The following is a 26,948-nucleotide window of genomic DNA, read 5'->3' on the forward strand; positions in this document are numbered from 1 at the left end:
AACAGTGTCTGATGATGAATACATGTTCAGGGAAATATGTTAACTCTCCTTGAACTGATAGATACAATCAAATGAAAAAGTTGGGTTTGGCATAGGGGACATTTTTATGGTCTAAACCAGAAGTATCAAACTCCATGGAAAAAGTATGGAAAAAGGTGTTTGGTAGCTGTGAAGCACAAGGGGATGTTTGCAAGAGGTGAGAAGGTAGCTAACACCTCTGTTTCTAAGAAATAGAAACAGGTATTTCTCACATCTAGATCACTGAAAGAGTGATTGTGGGAAAATTACAGTAGATGGTAAAATCAGTGTCTTGATGGATTCCTTGATTTTAATATCTCCTAGACATATTTTAAAAGGGATTGCAACAAGACATTCTCTAATTGAAACTGATTTGTTATGACGACAAGTGTTTGCTTTAGTGAGTGTATCAGGGTGCATAACCAAATCAGGTTTGCCCCCACACGTTCCATGAAGGTATACAGTGTACTGAATAAGGAGCATATCTTTTCACTGACATGGGAAATGAGTTATGTGAGGAAAAAAGCATGCAAAGGAGCCTGGGAACACCATATATTTCTTGTTAACTCCACAGAAGGTGGTGCTTGTGGGAGATTGTGTTCTGCCTCTTTTTACTTATTTCTTCACTTAGTATTCTCTTGTTTTAGTTTAAACCTGTTTGGAACTACTACTGTTTGTAGATATAGGTCTGATTTAGTTAAATTTAAAAAAAATACAAGTTTTATTTCCAATTATGACTTCTTTTTTTTTCAAATAAAGAAATTCTTCTTAAATATATTAAATCTATAGAGTGAATGCATCAGAAATGCAGTCTCATGATCTATAAACTTCACTGGAATGATTATTCCAAAGTCCTTGGGTTTAGAAATAAAAATAAAGATTCTAATGGAAAAGCAGCATGTATTATGATTTGTTGTTTTCCAACTGTGCTGGTAACAATTCTTCAATCATTTGAAACATTTTTGCCTGACAGGATTCTCATTTTTGCAATTGTAAGGTGTGTTTAGGATGAATTCTGCAGGTCTTGTGCTCCTCTCTGCTAACAGAGCAGAAGGCTCAGTGCAGCATGATTTTCTTCTTTCTGCAGGTTCACCTTCATGGTCTAGTTTGTCACTGTCAAGGTCTTGAAGAAAAATATAGTGGGAATTAAAATTATTGGAGTAGGATAAGAGAGCAGTAGCTATACAAAAATGTGTGCTATCCTTTATAGATTGTGGAGAGTAAATAAACATGCAAAGACAAGACATAATTGTTGCATAAACAATATCCAAAATTACATTGAGCAAACAGGAAAACTGGACAGATGTGTAAGAAAGCAATACTGGTGTTCTTCCATAAATCCTTATAATACTGCACTGATTTTTTTATATTTATGTTTCCTCACATGCCTCTAACTCTACCAAATGCTTACTTTGATTGTACATTTTCATTATAAATGTTCCACGGCAAAAGTCAGTTACTTTCTCTTTTCACAACTGAGCTTTACCCTGTGATACAGAAAATGGCTGGTTATTTTTGGAACAGACCTGGCTGCTACTGCAAGGGGGAACAGATTAACTTTTGTGATTTTATCCAGTGGAAATCTTTTCACAGGCACAGCTCCAGCTAAAGCAAAGGTGTGTCAACCACTGGCTGTCTCCAGTCCTAATCCAAAGCTGAGAGGATAATTCTGACAGTGGTTCACTGATTTACTGTATCCAAACCAACAGAATGGCAGGAAAGATGCTGCAACTACACTATACACAATATCTGTAAAAGACAAACATAATTTGCTATTTAAAGTCTGCTCAGACCATTTTGTCAAAATATCATTTTACCGAGAAGCTCCATGGTAGATTAAGTAACACTACAGTGCAGCAAATAACACATTTGGTTCTACATGCATCATAAATGTGATATGAAATATCTTCAAATATTTTTTTACAAAGATTCACTGATGTAATGTAGCTTGGATGGCTGATACGACAGTGCAAAGATGCAGGTTTAAGATGTGAAGCCATGGCCTCAGTATCCTGTGCTTATCTGGTGTTAGCAACAATCACAAAACCTTAATAAAAATCGTAAGGGCACTTAAACCCCCCATTATTTTAGTAGAAACCTTCCTGAGGCATAAAGATTAACATAAGTTATTTAGCTGGCTATCAGACTGTAGGATGATGATTTTCTTTGTACACTTGAAAATCTCTTGTCAGTGTGAGCAAGGGTTCCCCATGAGGATCATGGTTATCAAATGCTCTTTTCCACAGTCTTGAACAGCAAGTTTGCATTTCAAATTTAAATTTTAGAATGCTGTGAATCTATGTGCTTATAGCTATAGACATTATGGGGCAAAAACACCCTTGCCACAGAAGTATGTTTGATGTTTGCTAGATCCTCAGGGAAGGCTATTTCAAAACAGGGCTCTTTTCAATAAAACATCAAAGCTTTTTCATTCTGTCAAAATGACTCTTTTATTGAAAAGCTGTAATAGCTTGGTTAAAGTTTATGTGAATGTGTGTATCTATCTTGCAGCACACAAACAACTGACAAGTATCAGTTTGTAGTCCCAGATGTTATATACTACATTACCAAATCCCAATCAGAATCACCTTTTTTATTCTATTACCTTATTCTTCATCTGTAAATGTTGCAAACTACAGAAGATTTCCCATTTTTAGAAATTTAATAATGTCTAAATTATTTGGTTATTTGGGGTTTTTTCTTTAATTTTATGATCTAATCTACAGCATTGTCTGCTGGGACAAATTATTTTTCCACGTCAAAAAAAGAAACTAGTGTAGTATTTATTTTCTAAGATGAATTTTTTTTTTGCCAAATAAACACCAAGTATATGTAGTTAAATGTGAACAGTTTAGGGGGGTGAAGGAGAGGCCCAATTTGACAAAATGTTTCCATAGGACAGTTCTCTAAGTACATAACCTACAAAACATAGACACCAGAAAACTCCACTAATTCAGACACTTTGTCAGGATGATAAGTCATGCTGAGTTGAGGTGGACATCTATACCTGGCCTAAGTACTATTTTCATAGATGTTCAACTGAGCAACCGAATATGATTTCCATACTCCCATAGCTACACCTTATCAATAGATAAAGACTATAATAATATATTTCATCATTTTTCTCAAATTAAAATATTAATCAGAAGATTTATTTTCTCATTTAGTAGAAAATTCATCCACAGCCCACAAGCAGACTCCAGCTGGGTCTCAACTCAGTGGGATGAACTGACCATCTATTTTGTTTTGCTTAAAGGTGAAGTTAATCTTCTTTTTTTCCTCTTGTGGAGGGGGATAAGTTATAATCTTACTAACATTGTGTCAGTGATTGTGCATTTATGTTGTTAAAAGGTCAGTTTTTAGAATTTCTTTTCAAAATGTTTTTGTGAGAGGATTTGGTGTAGTCTTGTAAACCAATCCTGAATTCAAGGGAGGATATTATCAAGGTAGTAAATATATTTATTTATATGGAAAATTTAATCCTATCAAGCAGCTGCTTATACTAGAAATGTAATCTCTGACTTTCTTCCATCCTGATATGATTGCAGTGCTGATCTTCATTTGATAACTATTATGTACAGAGTCACCATTTTGTCAAATACCTGGATATACTCAGTAGGAAAATCTCCCCGGAACTTTTAACTTATTGCTGCAAAAACAAGAGACTTTTAATCCTGCAATCTCAATCCTCTAAAATTCAGGATAGCTGATCTGGGTATCAGCTATCTCTTTTCAATAAGACAACCATTTAGGATAGAATTTTTCTGCAGTTCTATACAACTTCCAATTATTCACTGGCACAATGGGCCATTAGAGACCCATCAGCCAGTGATTCATGTCTGCTAGTTATTTTAGAAATCTAAAAATCTAGACATAAAAAAAAAGTAGGATTAAAAAGTAAATTAAAACTTTCCTAATCTGCTTCCAGAAAAAAAGAAAAATCTTTGGTAAAAAGATGCCCTAAAATTTCCTAGAAGTCACATCAAGATGGAGCAAAGGACTGTGACTCAACTAAAACCAATACTGAAATATAGCCAAAGAAAACATTTGTTACTCAGGAGTGAGATATTTTAGTAGTGGGGGGAGGGGGCGTTGAAAAAAAGTTTCTAAATTTTATAAATTGTCACTAAACATTTCAGACTGTGGCAGTACATGTGGCTGTAGTGCATGTATGTATGTATGTAAGTATACAACCAGTTGGTTTCCCCTGTCCCCAGCAGGCCTAATCCAAATCATTGCATAATTGTGTCTGATAACATGCTGCCAGCTCTGTCTACATAGAGCCATCAGAGGACGTTAGGAAATCTGATATTTTACATAAGCATTTCTCAAACTATTTTTATCTCATTTACTGCCATCTCAGAGAAATTCAGCTGTTCACATCTCCTGCTTATTAGCTTCAACACAAAGCTGTACTGACACAAATATATAGGTAATGTACCTAAAAAAAAACTAGCTCAAAGTATTTCTTTTTCCAATTCTCATCTCTTTCATGCAGCACAAGAGAAACACTTGGAAACACTCATAACCCAAGCTTTGAAAAGATAATTTGAATAAAGTTGTACCATGCACCCCCTGACACATACTGAAAAACAGACTACCTCTCCAAACAGCTACCCACTATTTATTTTTAACCATTAGCATAAATCAGGTTTCAAAGAAAGCTGCTCGGTAGGCATGAACTAGTTATGGACATTTTTGTTCTTGTTCTTAAAGGAGTAGGTAATTGTCATCCTGACTGCCTTAGAAATGAAAATACAGAAATAGTAAAAAAAAAAAATAAGTAGAACCACAAATCTCAGAATTGAATAAGTATATTTAATCAATCTTTCTACTGGAACAGATCCAGTAATTTATAAGTATTTTTTTGTCATCAGTAAATTGATTTTAAAACTGCTACTCTAGAGTGATAGCAAATCAATCTTTTAAAAATAGATTTATATTGCATTTGAACCAGATAAAGATAAAAATAGAGATATTAGTTATAATGAGAGCTTTAGTACTTTCTGAATGGACTCATCTGTGTGACTTGCTAATAAAAAATGGTAAATAGAGGTTCCAGTTTGCAATAGATTCCATATGTAAATTTTTGTCTTACATAACATGCTCAAACTAAGGAGAAAAAAGATCACAGTTTAAAAAAATCTCAGGACAATCTTGTGTGGCATCTATGTATGCGAGGGAACATTTCTCCTTAATTTCTTTACATGACTATGCAAACCCATCAACAGAGTGATATGCTTTCACAGGGATCTAAAATAGATAATCTTTTTTTTGTGTCTAAAATTCTTGTGGAGTTTAAAGGGCACGTCTATCACACATGATCTCTTCAGGAGCTGCGTTCAAATAGTCATGTTTTGCAAAATGCCATATATTATGTATATAATATATAATCACCATATTTTTATCTTCACATATAGAAAAAATAGCAACATCCCTTGTTCATTTGATGGGATTATTTAATATTGAGAATAAAAAGTCATCAACTATCATGCAGTTTAGTTTTTCAAAACAGACAACTAAACTCTCAGGTAAATTTGTTTACTAAAGTAGATTTGGGAATATAAAATCTTCATGCAGCTCAGAAGGGATCCAAAAATCCTTATAAAATCATTTTTACTGGAGAAATTATTTAGAATGCTCAGCTGTGAGGCTGGTTCAGTTATCTGAAAAGTCACTTTTCCTTCTGATAGCATTAATTGCTTGAGGGCTGTGATAGATAGGGAAAAGTCTGATTGTTAAAATCTAACTGCAAGAGAGCAGGAACATTACATCTGCCAAGGAGCTAATGAGTAGCTGAATGATCAGAAAAGGCAGCACTGACAGTCGTGCAATAAAACCAGAAGAGATGAAGTCAAATTATGAATCCTTCAGAGTAAATATCTTATTTTCCCCAGTGTATTAGAGCTAGCAATTAAACAACTGGTATTTCCAATATTAGATTTTATCTTTGACCATATGGTACAGCTTACAGAAGTAATTTGGGCAGAACCTGATATGGGTTTTTTATGTGCTTGCTAAGTTTTTTCTTGGTGCAAGCAGATGCCAACATTAGAAACATATTACTGGGTACTATTAGAGTAGGTACATTAGCTAGACATTAAAAAAATGAGCCAGTCTATATTTTCCTCAATGAATAAATACACAATTCAAACTACTTTAAATTCATAGGTCTAAGCCACCGGCCTTTATAGATGATACTCATAAAGGACATATGTCAGAGGCTGTAGTTTTTCTCAAAACTTCTCATGCAATCTGAACAGTGGAAACCTGCTGACTGTGTGATTTGTGGGTGGATGGACAACAGCTCAGGTGGAAAAGCAAGAGGCTGCTTTCAGAGAGAAGGAAATCTCTGCACTGCTGGAGACACACTGCTGTGTAGTGCTGGCAGAAGCGGGAATGAGTTGTTGCACAGGGTGATGCCAAAAGAGGATCTATAGTTGGATCAGAAAAAAAATTTATTGAAGTTTGTTTCAAGATAACATGACTTTCATTATCTTATAACTAGCAATTACCAGTTTCTCTGAAAAAGTAAAACAAATCTGATGTTGGATTTCATAGGCTGGAAATGTTTGTAGCATTTTCTTTGATGCTGCTGTATGCAGCAGTGCTCACTCCTGATCACAGGTAGATTAACTCAGAACAGCTGATGCAGCCACTGCCCCCTCTGGCTCCCCCAGGCTCCCCCATTCCTCAAGCAGATACTAAGTACGGTGTCATGCACAAGAGTCTGGATACAGAGCTACTAAATTCAACAGGAATCATTTCTTTCTCTGCAGCAAAACTGAATTAGTGCTTTGGGTTTCTGTGCTAACCCCCTAGGAGGAACTTGGGAAAATGCTTCCCTATGTCCCTGGCTCCTGCTGCTTGCTGAACACAGTCCATGGAACCTCAGCAAGGCCTACAGAACCAGCACTTGAGGCAGTGACTGTGAGGAAGCAGGACAGCCTCACTCACAGCCCAAACCTCCATGTCAGCAGGCGCTGCGTGCTCAGCCCTGTGCTGGCTGCGCATCCAGCCACGCCTGCGAGCAGCGCAGGGAGCAGCGCAGGGAGCAGCGCAGGGAGCAGTGCAGGGAGCAGCGCAGGGAGCAGAGATCTTCATTGCATTATCTGGCTGCCATTTTGCAATCCCTTGTTATGACAGCTGGCAAAACAGCCCTTTCTTTGGTAAATGGCATTAGAGGGTTATATACTAAATTCAGTATCATTTTGTTACGGTACTTCTAGTAGGTAGATTTAGGATATAAAGGGATAATTGCCAGAGAGAATTTTAACATACACTGCTCATTTAAAATTTAAATGAAAGATACAATTTTCCATCAAACAAAGAACATCAACCGTAATGAAGGAAATATTTCCCTTTTATTACAAACTAAATTAACTAGTCTGTTGCAAGCCAAGAATTTTATAGCTGTTTCTCTTCATGCAGGTCATAAATGTCCTGTTTATATAAGCAGATTATGGAGGTATTTATGTAAATATGGCATCAAAATCTTTCTTAAAAGACACTGAAAATCTGAAATGTTATATTACAAATCTGTCTTGATTCCCATTAAAAATAAAAAAGTTATGGTATTAGAGGGTTATATACTGGGAAAACCAGAGAAAATTATTAAACTTTAACTCAAAAGTATTAGCCATAAAAACTAACATGAAGCAAAAATTTACCCTGTATCAGCCAACATGTAAAGGTAGTCATCTGCATGCCCTTAGCAAATTTAAATTGGCCAGGTTCTTTGTATCTGAAAGTCATGGTAACTGAAATTACCTGGCATTATCTGTAGGCTAAATAAGGCAGTCCTGCTGAGTTTGAGTTAAGAGCAATGGTTCCTTATGAGAGTCAGATAATTCTACAACCTAATTTCTATTTCTAAAATTAGATTCCTTGAATACTCCTTTTTGGTGTGCACAGATGATGTGTGCATGCACTGCAGGTGGATTTTTGTTACCTTTTTTGTTTCTGATCTTTTAGTCTCTGTACTTTGGTCAGAATACTCAGCCCTAAGAGCTGAAAGAATTTTATTTTTCCAGTTTGCTTTCTCTTTCCAACTGCATTTCATTACTATCTCCTATGCCAAAAATGTTTGTTGCCCCATTGCATCCTCAAACAAAGGTCTTAAGAATTTTTCAGCATCTTGTATGATCAGCCTGCTTCTTGAGAGAACTAGGAAACACATAAAAGTTACCAATGACAGGAGCTCTGTGCAAGTGCACAGAATTCACTGGGATAATTAGGCATAAAAGCCCTTTTCACGAATGAGAACTAGAATTTGTGACATTCAGCCTAGCAACACAGAAATGGTGGTTCAGACATGCTGTATTCTTTGTTAATTTCCACAAAGGCAACACTTTCCAAACAACTTCTTTTATATCAACAATTGTTAAAACATCACATACCTATACTAATTGAAAAACAAGTCTAATCCCCAATTAACAAGTTTGCACTAGAATGATTAGTGTCAGGTGAATTGAGCTGGAGGAAGAGTCCAGTTGGCTCTAGCTGGCTCTAGTTTGAGCAATGGTGTTTATCTAGGCCATCTCCCTCCCAACATCAGCAATTTTGTAATTCTCTTAATCTGATAGTGAAACCTCTGCCCTGCCATTTAAGTTCTGAAATGCTTCTGAAAGGTTCCAGCTGACAGCAGTTCTTAAGCAGAGATCTACAGTTAGGCTTATTAGCATTAAATATTTTCTTGTAGCCATGGTTATCCTAACTAATCAAGCAGTCTGGGCTCTCAAAAACAGCACAGCAGTGCTGTTTTCAGCAGCGATAGTGAACAAACCCTACAAAGAACTGCATAGCAGAAAACATTTGTTTTGCCACTGGGGACAAGCTAGCAAAAGAATGCCGTGGGTTGACCCTGTCTGGACTCCAAGTGTCTCCAAAACTGCTCTATCACTCCCCTCCTCAGGGACAGGGGAGAGGAAATATAATGAAAGGCTCAGAAGTTCTCTCCCTCATAAGTGCAGGGAGAGACCACTCACCAGTTGCTTTCAGAGGTAGAAAAGGCTAAACTTAGGGAAATGAATTTAATTTATTACCAATCAAATCAGAATAAGATAATGAGAGATAAACCCAAAACTTTAAAACACTTTCCTCCCACCCATTCCTTCTTCCCAATCTTTACTTTATTTTCATGTTCTCTACCTCCTCCCCACCCAGATGAACAGGAGGATAGGAATGGGATGGGGTCAGTTCTTCACACATTGTCTCTGCTGCTGCTTCCTCCACAGGGGGAGGGCTCTTCACATTGTTCCTCTTCTCCAGCGTGGGGTCCCTCCCACAGGAGACAGTCCATGAACTTCTCCAGTCTGAGTCCTTCCCATGGACTACAGTTCTTCACAAATTGCTCCAGTTGGGAACCTTTGATGTGGTTCAATCCTTCAGGAACAGACTGTGTAGTATGTGTCCTCCACAGGGTCACGAGTCCTGCCAGCAAACCTGCTCCAGCACAGGCTGCTCTACATGGGACCACAGGACCTGCCAGGAGCCTGGTGAAGCACAAGGGTCACAGTCCTCTTTGGGCACATCCACCTGCTCCAGCGTGGGGTCCTGTGGGCTGCATGTGGATATCTGTTCCATCATGAGTGTCCATGGCTACAGGGGCTACTGGTTTTCTGACCTCAGCTTTCTCAGCATATTCAGGCAATGTTGAAAATTGACCCAAATTGAAACAGAAAATTAAAGGCATACTTTTCCTGATTAATTTCATTCTACAGGGGTTATGCATTCTCCTCCCTTTCTGTTTCCCTGAATTCCTTTACAATCTTTACAAGTTTGGGCTGCAGGAACAGAAGAATGGTGTCTAGAATGGTTTCTAGTGTTACTTCCTGGAGAAAATCTCATATCTAAAATGTGAGACAGATAAAAATTGTGAACTTTAAAACATTGATGGATGATCTTAAGTATGGAGCAGGTTAGGTGTTTTCAATGGAGCTACTGAATTTCATACTATATATAATGTTTGAGGCATATTATTTAGTGCTGTATCACAGCACAATAGACTTACCTTGCTACCCATGCCATCAGCTGGTGATGACTGAGCTGAAAGTTCTTAAAAATGTTATAGCTGAGGCTGGATTTCACAATACAACTCTGAGGAGTTTGCAAGGCAGGTGTCACACAAAAAACCTTCCTTGCTGAGCCAAACAGGATCACACCCTGACCAGCATGGAGATTCACCCCATCCATTTCCACATCACCTGCTCAAAGCTGGTTCCCATAAAACCTTCACTGAATGGTTGATACCTAATTTCCTTAAACAGAAGTCAGTAGAAACTTCATATCTGGGGTTTTGATAATCAGTCCAAGCCATTCACAATGCAAACCCCAAACCAGAAACTTGATCTGAAATGCAGTTCCTTTCAGGCAGTAATAACCCTAGCTACTGTCACCTTGAACAGTGTATAAAATTAAATGTGTTTTCCACTGCAAATAACTGAAATACTCAAAAATTCCTGCAATGCCTTTTCAAGTTTAATGACCCTTCACTGTGCACTTTCTTTTAACATTTCTTTCCCTTGAAGAACAAAGTTATTAGACAATGGTTTAATGCACTGTACATATTTAGATGCAATATCCCTCTGGTATCTGTAAGCTGTCTTGCTCTGCCTCATCTGTATTTTTTCCACAACACAACAATATTCAGAGCCCCTATCTACACATTTTCATCAGTCTATTTTCATTAAGTCACATGTAAAGTTTTGATCAGTTTTGAAACAAAACCAGGGATATTCGTAATTAATTTTCCTGCAAGATTTCCATCACTTCATTGACAAACCAAGTGGCTGTACAAACAAGTGAGAAACCTGCCTTTGCCTTAACAGTCAATGAAATCTGTCCCTGCTCTCATTTTTTATGAACTCTAATGCTGACGAAGATGTAATATTCCTGAATTATAACACAGGTGGACAATTTAAACATGATGGTAGGTATATCTATGGTGGAATAGATCTTATTTTGTACACCTTAGGAAGAGAACCAAGCTGGTAATATTTATTCCGCATGTCCTAAGGGTTTAGGACAGAGTGATCGCTGCATCATAGACTAGACAAACCAGCCACATTTGAACAAGCTGTTCCAAGAATGGAGCTAGTTAGGTGTTTTGGATGTGCAAACAGTTATCCTGCTTCTCCAACACACTTTTCAGCTTATATTTATATTTAGATAATATATTTTATATATTATATAAATATATATTATATATTATACTATACATGTATTATATTAATATATATTATATTTGTATTCGATCATAGCTGTATCAATACAAACACTGGTGTTAAACAGTTTAAGGTTAATGATAGGTATATGCTCAATTACATGTTATAGAATAAACAGTAGGGATAAGACTTTTCTAGTTTAATTGAAATAGAACTCACTGTAGTATGGATACAGAAACAGCACTGCTGGACTCTTCATCTAGAACCACACAGGATTTTTGGGACAGAAGTTTTAACTTAAACAAAGAATGACAGATTAATTGATGTGCTTTGCATTCAGGATAACCCAGTATTTAAACCCATGTTCTGAAATAATTTTATGCTTCAATTTCCAGGATGGAACAAAGGCCTTACAAGATAAATATATGTTAACAAATAGCTAGGACAAAACATCTGTGGCAGAATGTGGGGCAAGGAAAATTACAGTCCATTTGTATTACACCACAGGGAATAAACATTGACACAAGATTTCAGAAAGAGAAAAGAATGTTTGTAACAGTGAAATATTATCTCTTCCCTATGATGAAATTCTGCTTTTGTTTGCAAAAGTCAGGTGGGATTCTCTTTCATATAAATGAGAACAAACTATTTGATAATGAACATTTTGTCTTCACTCCTAATACATCTCAGGTGAGCCCTGCTCTTGCCAAGTACATCATTTGTCACCACAAATCTCTGGATATTCTGATTTCCTTGGGTGATGAGCAGGATCTGGCTGAATGTATTCATATGAATATGCTAGTGTAATATATCATAAGAGTACCATTGTCACTGGTTAGACTTATTATGCAGAGGGGAACATTGTGTATTTTATTTGTGTTAACTTTAAAACTTGACAAGGAAACAGAATAATCTTCATTAGGAAGAGAAATTAAAGACATGGAAAACGAGCTATAAATTCTGCTAAATTTTGTCAGCCTCTGAGAAGAGTTTTACATTATTTCTGATTGTTAGGAAAGTACATGAGAAGAGGTAAAGTATAAAGTGTTGTTACAGTAGTCCAAACCTAAGCAAATCGATATTAATTCATGAAGTATAATGAATGTAGCAGCCCATTTTATTTGCAGAAATGATAGAGTGACATTAATATGAAAAATGAATAATACTAGGATTTTAAAATAATAGAACCCTTTGTGTTTTGGCATATTAATTTAAATGTCTTATATAGGGACTAGTCAGATTTGATAGAATGGCTATATTGGTATGAGCAAAGAAAATCCACACATGAGTTAGATTTCCTTCAATATAGATGGGCACAATTGGCCTATTTTTGCTCTGCTTTTGAGAGAAAATTTGCTGACCTCGCTTTACACTTAATGTGATATTCCAGAAAGTTTGGTTAGGTGAAGCTATCCTGATTTTAGACTGTGGATATTTGTAATAGTAATTAAATAGTGATTAAAATAAAGCAGGGATGAAAATAAGGCAAAGAATCTAAAAAGGGAGTGACAACCTGGAAAGGGTATTACAGAGTTTTCCTTGGGTGCAGATGCCTGAGTAAATGCATCTCTGTCACATAGTGCTATTCAGAAAAAGGCACCACATAAAACAATCTCTAGTTTTATCTCTGGACTGTCCTTTATCTTCCTACTCTGCTGATCCCTGCTACTTATTTGAGCTAAAAGTTCTTCTCTGTAACCAAATGAACAGCAATGAGAAAGTGACAAGAAGTACTGCTTGTAAATAGATGTTTACTTGTTTTTCTCCATAAATGGAGAAAAACAAGTACAGGAACTGAAATACTGCTCAAGCCTGAGCTATTAGAAGCTGAGTGTTTCACCAGAGACACTACTTGAGCATGTTCTGGCTTATAGCCAGAATATAAAACTTCTGAGTTTCCCCCAAATACTATATTACAGTCATTGTTAACTTTTACTTCTTAATTAGAGGTGAGGAGGATATAACTGATGAGGAAAGTATCACCACCTGCAAAAAACCCCAAACTTGTCTTCAGCTTTCACAGATGTCTTCTGCTAAATCTGTCAGGGCATCCTTCTGAAGACCTTTCCAGATTTCTATGTGCTTTCAAGTGACAGGCCTGCAAACCCCACATCTCCTGGTAATGCCATGCCATATGTCAGTAAATCTCTGTGCTGCACTAGGCAGCAGAAAGCATTCATCAGCAAGCACAGTGGCTTGGCCTTGCTGGCAATTCCCTTAGGGAGCCAGAGCACAGAAATCCTCCTCAGAACAGAGCAGAGCTTTTGTGTCAAGGGCAATGCAGTACTCACAGGAATGGATTCAACATTTGATAAAATGAACACTTGGCCTTCACCTCAGTCCAGTTTACATCAGTAATGTGTGTTTAACAATCTTCCTACGGGCATGAACAAGGATCTAGCAAACACAGTCAAGGGCAGAACTTAACACCTGAAAATAATAAGCCACGGTTCATTAATTCTAAAAGCAAAACCAGAATTCCAAGAATGGAAAATATGGACCAAACACTTCAGTTTCATAATCTTATTCCACTGCACAAAGGCTTGCCTCTAGACTTGTGTCAGACATTTCACAGAGCTCTGCTTTCTTCTGGGAGCACTTACATTGTATGATTCCCTGCCCAACAGTTATCTTCTACTTGTTTTAGCAAAGTCATGCTGTGCATAGCATGTCAAAAGAACTGAGCAATACCTAGGAGGACAGGAAAGTATTTTTTTATCAGGTGATTATTTCTCCTGAGTTCTGAAGAAAATATAGGGAATTGAAATATTTTTCTTTTGAAACTTAGAGAATTCACCTCTTAGTAATGCATTAATGCTCTGCTATTTATTAATTATAAGCTTACAGAAGTGAAGGAAAATCTTATTTATAGACTTAAAGCATAAAATGAGAAGATAGAAGGGTGAAGGGGGAAATAAAGATCTGTCATTACTAGTATATCTTGTACTAACAGTACCAACTAACAATATAAATATGCATGTATAAAACAGTCTTTGTAAATATTCTCTCACATCTTTCATAGTCTGAGAGACAAGCATGTATTTGTAAAGATCTTCCACTTGAAAGAAATATATAAGATCTATCAAACTGCATGCTTAAAGCCCCCATACCACACTGTGTAGCATAACTCACAGAGAAGAGCTGGGCCACACAAAAACCCATCAAAGGTGCTACCACAATAAGGAACATGAAAACTTCATACTTTACTCAAAATGGACCAGCAGTTCTGTCATTGTACCTTTTCATCTTCTTGACTTTTTTTTACAGCGAATTTGACTATGAAATAGATGCAGATAGCTGCATTAAGTTATTCTGAAAAAATACGAAATCAGATAAGTTGATTGACATCAGGAATGGCTTCTCTGAACCATTTGCTTAAATATCCTGCCACACATTTATCTCAAAAATCTTCACCTTCTGGAAAAGGCTGGCTTGAAACTTTTCACTGAAATGCTTTTTAATAAAGATTGTTACTTTCATTTAGGCCAGAACTTACAAGAACCTGTGGTTTTTATGAAAGGTCACATAGAAGATTTAGAATTTTATTTCAAATGTAATTTTCAGACTCTGCTATACAGCAGCAGCTCTCTGGCCACAGAGAGCAGGCACAGACTTTCCCAGGCATTTTCCCGGGGAAGGCTGTGAGAGAAGCAGAGAAAAGAATGATCAAAACAATTCCTATCTCACTTGCTGCTGCTCAGTGTTTGTGCCCATGTGGAATGTGTTCTGGAGATTGTTTACCCAAGGTGATTGCTTGCTTGGATTCTGGGGATGGTTGTTTGGATTCACTGGCCAACTGGATCCACAGCTGTGTCGGGACTCTCAGGGGAGAGTCATGGGTTTTCTAGTTAGTTAGTTAATGTTAGTGTTATATAGTGTAATATAAGTATAGTACAATATAGTATAGGATAAGAATAAAGAAATTGATCAGCCTTCTGCAATCATGCAGTCAGTGCTAATTATTACCCAGCTGGGGGCCTGCAGCGACAGTGCTATATATTTATTTCTCATATGAACATAATGATCTTTCTGCTGGATTCTTACAAATATTTTGAAGGTGATTGCTGGTCAGTTCTTCTTGCAAAACCTTTTCTGTAGTTCAGTGTGTATCTCCTGTTGTTTACAGTGAAACAGTTTGCCTATACAAAAGAAAATACGCCGTTTAAGTATAAGGATGGAAGCCAATCCCACCACACACAGAAAACCAATTCCTAACACTACAGTATATGATGAATAGAATAGGAATATACCATGGGATAAACAGCTCTCTCTCATTGATCTGTTGTTGGAGTCACAGTTCAATACCTAAACAAATCATTCCAGGAGTAGAAATTCTTAAGTCTGGTTTTATATGAGTATAGCTTGGATTAATTCATGTCTGATAAGATGCAAGTTCCTGAAGCTTCCCTGTGACTGCAGTGTCCATAGTATCTCTCTCCAGGGGAATCTTTTGTTTCTACTAACATAATTGGTCTCACTTTGTGGGGTCCCCAATGGTACAATGCCAATTTGACTCTTCCTCTTCTCAGTAGCCTATTTTCCTGCAGCTTGGGGGAATTTAGTATTACTGAGCCCTCTACACCTCTGTCCAGAAGTTTGTTTTAAAGTAGATGGGAGTCTCAAGGAGATACAGAATGACAGATTGGCAGATACCAAGACATACAATGCATCTCATAGACCTAATTTCCCTTGGAAGTCAAGCCAATGTGGAAAAAATTCAGCTGCACATTCATAATAACATTTAATACTAAGCTATTCTAACTCCTGCTATTGTGACTTTACTTTTCAGACCTATTTCATAGGAGCCATATATGAAAGAAATGTTTTATATCCTAATTGCTGTAGAGAAAACAATAGGTTTTATCAAAGATTGGGAGCTCTCATGTGAAAAATACCTCTTTTTTTTGTTCATAATACCTAACTCACAATTAAATAGATTAATTAAAGAAATATTTATTAATAAAATAAAAAAATAATAAAACAAATATTTAAATAAATATTAATTAAATAACTCACGATTAAATAGAAGCTAATCTTTTGACTTCTCTTTTTTTATTAATTTTTACCTGTTGTTTTTTACACATATATTGTATGAAGACAATCTGTCTTTTAACTGTCTCCCTACACAGTAGATTTATATCCCAGTTATGGATATGAGGACTCTGCAATACCTAAATCATATCTAATAGACAGAGGCAGTATAGACCAGCTCAATTGGTTAGCTGTCCACTCTGCAAATTATCATTTTCTTGTGACAAGTTGCAGTCATTACTGCATCATATAGAAGATCACGTTTAACATATTGGTTGTTACCAATTCAACTCCATTTTGGTATAGTAGAAAAATATTTTAACAGTGTGTTACTTTAATTGAGTGGATAGGATTTACAGCCACCAGAGAATGTTTTTTCAACCATAATGATGAAGCCAGACCTCATGAAATACTCAGGCACCCCGCTAATAGGGCAGCTATTCACACTTCCCTCTAGGCAGGAAGGATGAGTTAGGGAAGGATCAGTTCATGATAACCTGTAAATTCATTTCTGCTGGGACTGCACTACTCAGATTTTCAGTGCTCAGTCCTTCCCTGAGGAGCAAAATCCCAGTGTCCAAGCACCCTAATCAATGCTTGACAGGGACAAGCCAAACAAGCAGCATACTGATCATGGAGAAGACATACCTCTAGGAAACAGGGAAAGCAAAGAGCAAGCAGAATACCATCAACCCAGCCCTTTCCAGAGATTACACTGCTAAATCAAGGCTGTGAGCAAACACTTAACTCTCTTTAGCACCCCAGTCTTGCACAGAGACCAGGCAACTAAAAATGTCTTTGAAGGAATTCTGCAATTAAACCTCTCTCATGCTTTCCTGGAAAAAGTCTGGACTGAAGAGGAGAGGGTGGGTAAGAGTAGCTGGCCAGTCAGTACTCCTCCTGAAAACAAGACATCTGAATTCTGTGCTTTTCACTAACTGGCAAAATTAAGCACATATATTAGAGATCTTAGAAAAGCATCTAGACAACAAGGCTTAAGATGTGGAAAAAGGCACATACACTATTGGCAACTTACATACTTGATTACATTGTTTTAATGTTAGATTATTGTGTTCCAAAATACTATATATTCCAAGGTACAGCATCCTGACAATGCTGCAAGGTCTTTAATGGTTAATTTGTGCTCATGAACACTTAGTGATCTGTAATTGTTGGCATATTAACTTTCTGAGAAGAAAATAATCTGAATTCTAATAATCAAGAGTATCATATCTAAAATCAGAAAATATTAGTATATGATCTGGAGTCAAAAACTAAAGTTGGAAGTTAAATAATTAAAAATATTTTCCCTTTTTTTTAAGATTTGGTGGGCAGTCTTTGGGCTACATTAATTATTTCCTACTTCTTCCTCCAAGCTTATAAATTATTTTCTTCCCTGAGGCTACATACCTATTCTGGAGAAGTTAATATTAATGTAACTGCTCACATTTATCATTTGTTCTGGCAGAAATCCAAATAGTGGTTTTAATTTCTAGAACCAAAGTAATTCCAGGGTGTTTAGATGCAAGATTTTGAATCTGTCTTTATTAGAAATGAGATTTAATAACAAGACCATTTTCTCTTTTGGACTACCTCTCTTCACAGTAGCATTTGCCTGCTGAAATTCAGCATGGATTGGCTTTGGGTGTGCTTTGAAACCTCCTTTCTCTGCAGCTGCACTGTTAGAGCACTTGTACTGTTTTGAAAGAAGAATGTTCCTGTCTTTCCCATGCCTGCTTGAGCTGTTGGTCTGATGCTCACAAAGTTCAATTTGACAATATTGAATGTCCTGCAGGATCCACTGCATGGGGATATGAGCATTATTTTTCTTTCCTTCATTTTGTGAAACAAGTGAAGACTCTTAGCTGCTAATTATATTGTTTGGTGATACACATTGATACTACTATTGAATAAAACAGCCCTGGAAAAATTTAAAAAAAAAAAAATAAAGCTACTAAAAATGAATTAAAGCAAAAATCATGAAGACTGATGTCTAAGACAGGATAGATAAAAACATTTGTGGTTCTGTTCTCTTACAGCTATTTCTCCTATTTTCTGCCTTTCAGCAATGCCCTTTCCAAGGACTTTTGTCACCTAAATTACAACATATTGTAGATACACTGTACTTGGGTAAAATATAGTAAATAGAATTTCATGACCATGTCTGTTTGCTTTGCAAATATCATAATATGCAAATGTATGTTTCATCTTTATTTGTTTTCTTTTTCCGTTTATAATATTTCTGTTGCTGAGGAAGATAATTATTACATAGATTTTCATGACAGTGAAATAACATTAACAAAATGAATTAATTTTTCCTTTACCCTGAAAAACTACTACAGATTCCCAAGACACTTTGACATGGTCCACAAAACGCCAAACTTCCATGAAGTTCTTTTACCCATGACAATTATTAGGGTAAAAACCATTTTAACAGTATACTAGGAAGAGGGTCCTAAAGAGTAGTAATATCTCCTTCCAATGAAGTCTCATATCTCCTCCCATCTAGATTTATTTTTTTTTACCTTTATAAATTTTTATAGTTCTTGATTTTCCACCAATTATTTGTTTCCTTTCGGTCTTCCCATCATCCCTCCATTTACACCACTGTTTTTCCCCCTCTAAACTGCCTGCTAAACATTAATGATCTTAAATGTCCTCAGACTCTTGTCCTTCTGAAATGTGCTAATCTGGAACACTTCAGTCTTCACAAGTTCTGTGAGAAGCGGCCCCCTGGTTAACCACCAGTGTTAAACAGGCAAAAAGGCATCTCTGCCTGGAACCAACCTCCTGCTGTATTGAGGAAGCATTTTTCTGTTAGCAGCAGTGGCTAATGGGTAATTGGTTTCTTATTAATTTCTCTCTATCCCAGTTTTTTGAAATATCAGGCAAGATATAAAATGCAACAGGGTTCTACAAGCTCATCTGTACTGCCTGTATTTATTTACGTGGGGCAGAAGATAACATGATGTTTGGAGACTGTCTACTCCACAAATGTGCAGGAAGAGTGTGTTGATATGACTTGTACAATTTCAATCAAACAGGGGAAATTCTTCCTGTCTTATTTTCATGGTACTTATCTGTGTATCCACTAACTCAGCAAAAAAAGCAGTAGGGAAGGAGCTGAAGATGGCAGCACTTGAGGCAATTATGGTAACATAAGAAAAATCAAGCTTTTCAAGAGTAGCTTCAAGTATTATTGAAAAAATAAAAAAAGATCACTTTAGCTTTCTGAATGTCCCACTTCTGTGTTAGTATCAAGTGTATAAGAAAAACTATTTGTATATAGCTACAAAAAGATTACTCTATGAAACTCTTTCCCACCCCTGAAGTTTTAAACTGAACACCTGTCCCTTGCACTTTGCTTTTCACAGCTCCCTTCTGAGTCTAGTGAAAATGCCGTTTGTGATAAAACAGTATCTTTCTCTCTGGATTATTTCCTTGGCTTTCTGTTTCTTACTGCATGAGATTTGTTTTTTTGTTCTTATCTTCCTATTCACACCTCTTCTTTTATTTTCATCCTTTTGTAGTGTCACACAAATGTAATGTCCATTTATGCAGTAAGGGTTCATTACAGGTTTGACTATTTTAATTTTATTTAAATTTAATTTGAAAACCAATTTTTTTAATAATGATTAGTAATTATGTAGGACTACTGACAGAATCCACCAATCTATTGTCTTCATTTAAAAGAAATTTGTAACAGTACTAATTATAAAACAGTAGAGCTGTAATGGTTTTGCAATGTCCCTTTTGCTAATAGGGATTGAAATTAATGAATAAGGTACAGAATTATATTAATGTATCAAATGAAAACACACAGGCCAAGAAGGACATCATGTGAATATAAATGGAAATCTCAGACTTAGGGGAATTTGAGCTACAGACAGAATCAGATCAAAACCCCCAACTCTATGAGAATAAAAATCCAGTAGCAAAAAATCACTATTGACACTCAATGGATGTGTTGTTGCCACCTGTAAAATTAAAATTTCCAACATAATGACTGCTTATCTCCAGGAACATCTGCAAATCACAAACACACATTGTGTGATTGCTGGACGTGTAGCAAGAAGTAAGGCTTCGATTAGGCAACTTCTTCAAAGAACTTTGTACTAAGAGTAAATTAGATGTAAAGGAAGAAGATAAATTTATAACTGCCATGAAAATTCAGAAAAGAGATGTAATTAAAAATAAGGAAAAGCATTAAAACAAGAACAAGCATTCCTCAGGAAATACAGCCATGTGTTTTGCCACTTATCTACTCTACATAAATAATTTAGCTCACAAACTAAATAATTATCCTATAACATGTTGTTGAAATGTCATCATTGCCTTTCAACAGTGAAAGACACCGTATGCTTACAGTGCCTTGTGATGTCTCTCCTGCCTCATCCAATTAATTATACCTGTAGCTACCTGGTTCTAAATATATCCTACTACCTCCTCTCACTCATAATCATCCTTATTCCCCAATCCTAACTAGACTCATGGTTGTCATATCTCAAATCTCTTTTTCCTATGCCTGAAAAATCTCATTTCTCTCATTCCCTTTGCTTCCTTTGTCAATTTGGACAGCAATGAAAAGGCAGTAGGGACAGCCCATTGCTCAGCTCCATCCCACTTAAGCACAGTTCTCTGTTCCTTCCTGTTCTAGTTTTGGCCAGGACAGGGTTAATTTTTTACAGATCATGAGGGGAACCTGGCAGGACCCTGATGGTTTTCATTACCATCCATATCACTCACCAGGGTCAGGAACTCTCTCATTTCTCGTGGAGAGTGGGGACAAACAGTCTGGTGCTTTGCTTTCTATGTAAATAGTTTATTTCTCTTACACCTTTTGTCGTTAGTATTGTTGCTGCTACTGCTCATTTTCTTGTTTCATTGCTGTTTCCAGTAAACTGTGCTTATCTCAGCTCGGGATTTTCACCTTTATATGCCTCCAATTCTCAACTCCATCCCTGGAGCAGGAAGGGGGAGGGGAAGGGAGCAAGTAGCATCAGGTTTGGGAGAATCTCGTTGGGAGAACTAAATTAGGGAGCACCATTTCTAAATCACAACACTTTCTCTGATCTCTCTTGTAGCTGGAAGCTGATGGTATCATTCTCACCTCTAACCCCTCTTTTGAATGCAAATAGATGCTATTGGGTGCTAGCAGGTGTTGCTTAATGTTTATGGAAAGCTTTTATATTTTTAGTCCTGCTTGGCGATTGTTTAGGCTCCAGAGCTACAGATCACATCACGTTTGGCACCCAATCTCGTGTTCTGCACAGCCTGAGCTGCACTTTGCTTGGAACTGAGTAGGGGACACATCCCCAGATGACCACCAGAGACCCCAGAGAGGCCCATGCAGGCACAGAAACAAGTACTGCATAAGAGTGTGCAAGATAAATGACTGCGTCTTCGGTGGATGGCAGCTCTGAATCTGGTAGGTGACTTTATGCAGATTTCAACGTATACATTCTTTTGCTTTTTACGCCCTAGTGTGCTTAACTTGTTGAAAACTTCCACCACGGACCCTGCACAGAATAAACAATGTTTCCTCTCTAAAACTGTATCTTTGCCTGTGTTTAGAGAGTTCCTGAAATCTGTCAACTCCACTTGCAAAAACGTCTCCCCATGTCGTCTGGCTCCTGAAGCCTCTGGCTGTATCATCTCATGTCAACACATACGAGCTGGATCATTGAGAGCTGGCAAAGGTTTGAGAGCTTCCAGTGAGGATGCTGTCTTCAGAAAACATAGCTGTTAAAGTTACAAATATATTGGGCATACTGAAACAGTAATTTTTAAAATGCGTATTATGGAGATGAGATGGTTTCTCCCCAAATCTGCAAGACAGCCTTTCAGAATATCCTGTTTTCTGAGGATACCAAAGAGGAGGGAGGGCATTCTGAAATGTTCAGGGAACTGATGTAGGTCAGAGTTGCTTGGATTTTCTCTTCTCACTAGAAGTGGTGTTCAGCTTCAAACAGAAAAAAAAGATCACAGCTATTATCTTTATGTGGGAATGAAAATGTGGTTTTGTTACAATTTAGAAATATTTCTAACTACAGATGTTAAAATTGAAGTCCAGGTTGGAACTTGGTTTCTCCAAGTTTGTAGAGGCTTTTTGACAAATGTATTTGTCCTGCAGAGAATGCCATAATAATAAAAGAAAGGTGTCAAGTTCTAACATCTCTTTTATCTGGTGTGTCTCAGATTATCATTAACAGCTGAGAAATACTGTCTCTGTCTGTCAGCACATTCTGATTTTCTGTTTTCAGAGAAAAAGGTAGCAAAATGTCTGTCTTCCGGAGGATGAAACTGAATCAGAGACCTCATTTTTAAAAGACTACACCATTTTTCTGTGGCAAAATCAGTAAAGAAATCCATGTTCCCTCATACAAGCTGAGTACTATAGCCATCGGTCTTTATTATTTCTGGATGAATTCACTGGAAGAATCATCTAAATAGTTCAGTTACGTTTCCTGCACATTTTGCACACCTTAATGAAGGCTAGAGGTTACTACAGCAGCTTCTTCCCACTGTAATTTACAAAAAATAGAAATCAAGAACTTGATTTTAATAATAATAATATTTTCATATTAATTTTAATAATTAAAGTAGACAAATCAAGAAAGGTGATATACAGCCTTAGTAGATTAGACCTTTTTTGATCTCAAGATGTGCATATCCCTTTATTCTCTGTCATTCCAAGTTAGTAAGCCAGAATGCAGATAGCTCAATTTAGTTAAGAGGTAGTAGTTATAAAGCAAAACCAAATAAACACACCAACAGGAAATAAAAAACTGAATCCAAAAAATTAAATCTCTCCTTAATTTAACTGTTTTGGGGGGTTTTCCGCAGAGCTATTAATTTGCCAAAAAAGAGAGAAAAACCTGAAAAACAGTTGAAAATACTTTCAGCAAATTCTTCATTGAAATTACACAGAGGAAATGAGCACATTCTGGAAAAACAATGTAAAAGCCAGCAATATAAGAGATAATCACAATTAGCTTCTCATGGGAGGGGAAACCTGAAAAATGTTTCCAGAAAGCTCAGGACAGTGTTGGCTGACTTCTGGTTTTTCAGGAAAAAACTCTCTTAGGATAAAAAGTTGTGAGGCCTGGACTGATCTCCCTCACCAGGCACGTATCCTGGAGCAGGTGGTGGGGTTTCATGGTAGTGGCCATGTTATAGCTGAGAAAAGGGGACACGTGTTGTGTATTTCCTTACAATTTCTGACATTTAGGAAGGATAATAATAGGTTATGTTATGAAAATATTAAGTGGCTAAGGCTGCTGAGGGAGAGAACATCTACTCTTGTATAAAACCATTCTATTCTACCATGGCCACAGTAACAATAAATTCTCAGATATTACTTGCAAAACTTGCTTTAGATTTAGGTCTTTCACACACTGTTTCTGCACTACTATCTTTCAATACAAAAATCAGACCAAGGGCTAAAACATAATCAAGCTAGCTTGTCAAATTTCCTCTTTCTTTTTTAAAAGGGAAACTCTTTTGAAACACAAGATTTTGTATGCCCTGAATAATCCTCAGATCTTTGCAGTCTTCTAAGCTCTTCTCTGAGATGCAGCATAATGTTACCAGCATAATAATCAGTCAAAAGCCTTGTTATACACAGATATGGCACCTGAGTTAAGTACAACAAACAACCTTGTCAATCAAAATTCACATTAAAACGGGAGCTCATGTCAGTTCTATCTTCCCGACAGGTGAATGCAGACAGAAAATTTTACAAACCTTCAGCACATCAAAGAAGTGCACTGCTCTGCTATCTTTTTCCATTTTCTACATCTGCTAAGCCCCCAGAAAAGCCATGAGCCTAAAAGCCTCTCTGGCTTCTTTTCCTTAGTTGAGCTGAAACTTTACATGTGTGAAATACATCTGTACTCTAGTTCTTTCAGAGGATGTGGAGTTTGATTTAAGAATAAGTGCATTGAAATTAAACCCCCAAAAAAGGCAATGTCCTTTTTTGGCCTTAAACACTGCAAAAATCTGCCTTCACTTACTCATAAAAAGAGATTTCACTTCGCATGGGAACTCTTTCTACTGCTGTATCATCACTCAAGAATCAGTCTGAGCTATGTATGTTCACATTAAATACACACAAGTTAGTCTAAATTAAGTTAGAACAAAAATTGGTCCTAAGGTACCTGTGCCTGTGATGGGTGGGCAATTTTGTGTAGGCAATTTCCCACAGACAGATCAACCACTGTATAGGCATTGATACACTTTAATCAGGCATTTTGTCTTGCAGGGAAGGCAGGATTTTGTTGCAACACACATATACCCGCTAGACAAAAAAGTACATTTATTCATGTAACCTCTGCAGTGCAGACAATTCCTAAATACACAACAGCATCCACAGGGCTGTACCAGCTGCAAAGGGATCTTTTCCAGCAAGGTGGAGAAATTGCCTTCAGGAGTAATGGGAAATGCTGGAATGACTAAGCCCCATCTTTTCCCTTGTTCCCAATAGAAAATATGCTGACAGGTGAAGTTAGGAAGCAGACCTCTTCTTCCACTAAAAATTTATGGCTCTGTTGTTGTTTTTTTGACATCACCCAGACATATTCAGTTGGCTCTGGCAAGATGTTACTGGGTGGGAGGACCCACAAGTCTACTTGCTCAAGGCCATTAGGTAAAGCTGCAGCACAGTCAGCGTGTCCTCTGAAGGGGTGCCACAGGTGAGCAGGTGTCACTGAGGCTCACTGCTCCCTTCGCCCACGGTCACGAGAGCAGAGGTGCAGGCATCCAGCTGCGCAGAGGGTGCACATCTGGAGGAGGCTCCATGCAGGGAGAAGCCCTGAGGGTCTTTACTGTCTACTATGGCTTTGTCTCCTGGTGACGCTTTGGGGCAGCTGCTAGTGAAGGATCAATTTCATTAGGGGGAACCTCATGTCAAGATAAGTGTCATTTTACCAAAAGACAAAATTAAACTTTTTACACTCTCACACCAGAGAGGGAGATTAAAATCTGGGGAGTCATTTTCAGTCATAGTGCCTTTTTTTGGTCTGCTACAAAGTGTGTGCACCTGTTTGCAAAAAGACATTTGACTTACCTGGACAGAGCTGATTGTCTTCATAACCTCTTCCTTCTCATTTGTGATCTTGTCTCTAAAGGCTGCTTCTGAAACAAGAATTTATGTCCTGTAGCTCAGCATATCACATCCATAATTGCAAACAACAGAACTGAAAATTGCATTTACGTCCAATGCATGCCTGGATCATTTTCTACACAAGAAATAATTAATTTTCCAGGGAGCTTTTCCATCAAATTATATGGTTGCTTTGAGAATTAAATTCCCTTTCTTTTCTTCTAGAAAATCATTAGAGATTAGAGAGATGAGAGAATAAAGTGGACAAGAATCATGCTTTTCACTTCAGCTAACAGTATGTTAGAGCTGTACTTGATCATCAAAGCCCCCTAAAACAATTTAGAGACAAAAAGCTGGGTTTCACATGAAATCTGAAGCTTTTGTGATTTGAAGAACTTGAGTGCTTTTTGATTGTGTTTTGAATCAACTTTTCTTGTATTAGTTCAAAAGTTATTGTTATAATCATATGCAGAAAATAATGCTAAATTAATTCCATAAAATTTTATGAGTGAAATTATACAACATAGTAATGAAATGCAAATATCCTTGTTCATTAGTCTCATCCATTTCAATTGTACCTACAGTACATTTCTCAGCGGGAACTGTTAATTATACAGCAGCATGTAGAAAGGCATATATTCTATTAATTAAATAGCCACATTATGCGGCTGTGTGCTGCATTATGCCTGGCAAATTCAACGTAGCATACATTACTGTTTTTATTAGATCAAGATAATTTTCTGTTTATGGAATTTGGGATGAATAAAGTGTCACTTTGGTGTTCACTACAAGTAGCAAATGAAGAACAGTCCAGTGTTCCACTGATAGCAATATTCTCCAAAAGAAAACCTCTGCATGAAATTTCACAAAACCATGATCCTTCAAAGAGCTTTTTGCAGTACATGGAACAGTCCATGCAGACCACACTGAAAAACTGAAGCATGTAGGAAGATTAGAGGGTTGGACAGAGAAAAAAGGACTGGCAGAATTGAGCCATCCAATTTTTCAGCCAACCCCTACTCAAGTTGATCCAATACTGAATATAATTTGTTTGCAAAGATCACTTGGCTAACTTACCCACTAGCCAGTGCCTTCAAGAACTTTGAGTGCTCTAAAGATTAAGCTGCTGCATACACATTAAAAAACTTGTCATGTATGTCATGTATGTGGTATGCTCACATGCACAGAAAACAAAGACTGATTACTGAAAGGTGTTTGTGAAACTTTCTTCTTCCGTCATACATGATGCATATCCTTTATGATGCCTCAAAGCTAGTTTCTTACTAGGATTTTGAACATGTAAGGTTAATGGAGGTTTACTTCAGTAATTAGAGGGAGTATCCCCAAGGCCCTCTTAAAAATGCTGGAATCAATGGCACAAGTGAAGCAGAAAGAAGTTTACTTCAACAAACCTACTCAGTTTAAAATGTCAGCTTTCCTTTACATATAAAATAGAGCACTTCACACTGTAGGTTATGCTACAAAGAGTAAGGACGAGGCAAATTTATATCTTACAATGTGCTCTCAGGTTACTGAAGTCTTCTCTTTCCTCTAAAACACCATGATGTAAGGTGTGTCAACCAACAATATTTGAAGAAAAATCACCATTTGCATCTGCAGATGATTAAGGA

At 37.0% G+C, this 26,948-nt stretch overlaps 1 long non-coding RNA gene across 3 annotated transcripts in view; it reads right to left on the minus strand.

The window, feature by feature from the left end:
- LOC110477204 (uncharacterized) overlaps positions 1-26,948 on the minus strand; it is a 118,002-nt gene that overhangs the window by 32,411 nt on the left and 58,643 nt on the right. For 2 of the 3 annotated variants that reach the window (XR_013340101.2, XR_013340103.2), the window contains one exon: positions 25,282-25,349. This is a non-coding gene — a long non-coding RNA (uncharacterized LOC110477204). Of the gene's footprint in view, positions 25,350-26,948 lie in introns of all 3 variants that reach the window. The other variant, XR_014955697.1, reaches the window with a different exon arrangement.

The sequence above is a fragment of the Lonchura striata genome, chromosome 5, assembly GCF_050655825.1.
Source record: "Lonchura striata isolate lonStrDom1 chromosome 5, ASM5065582v1, whole genome shotgun sequence".
Lineage (NCBI taxonomy): Eukaryota > Metazoa > Chordata > Aves > Passeriformes > Estrildidae > Lonchura > Lonchura striata.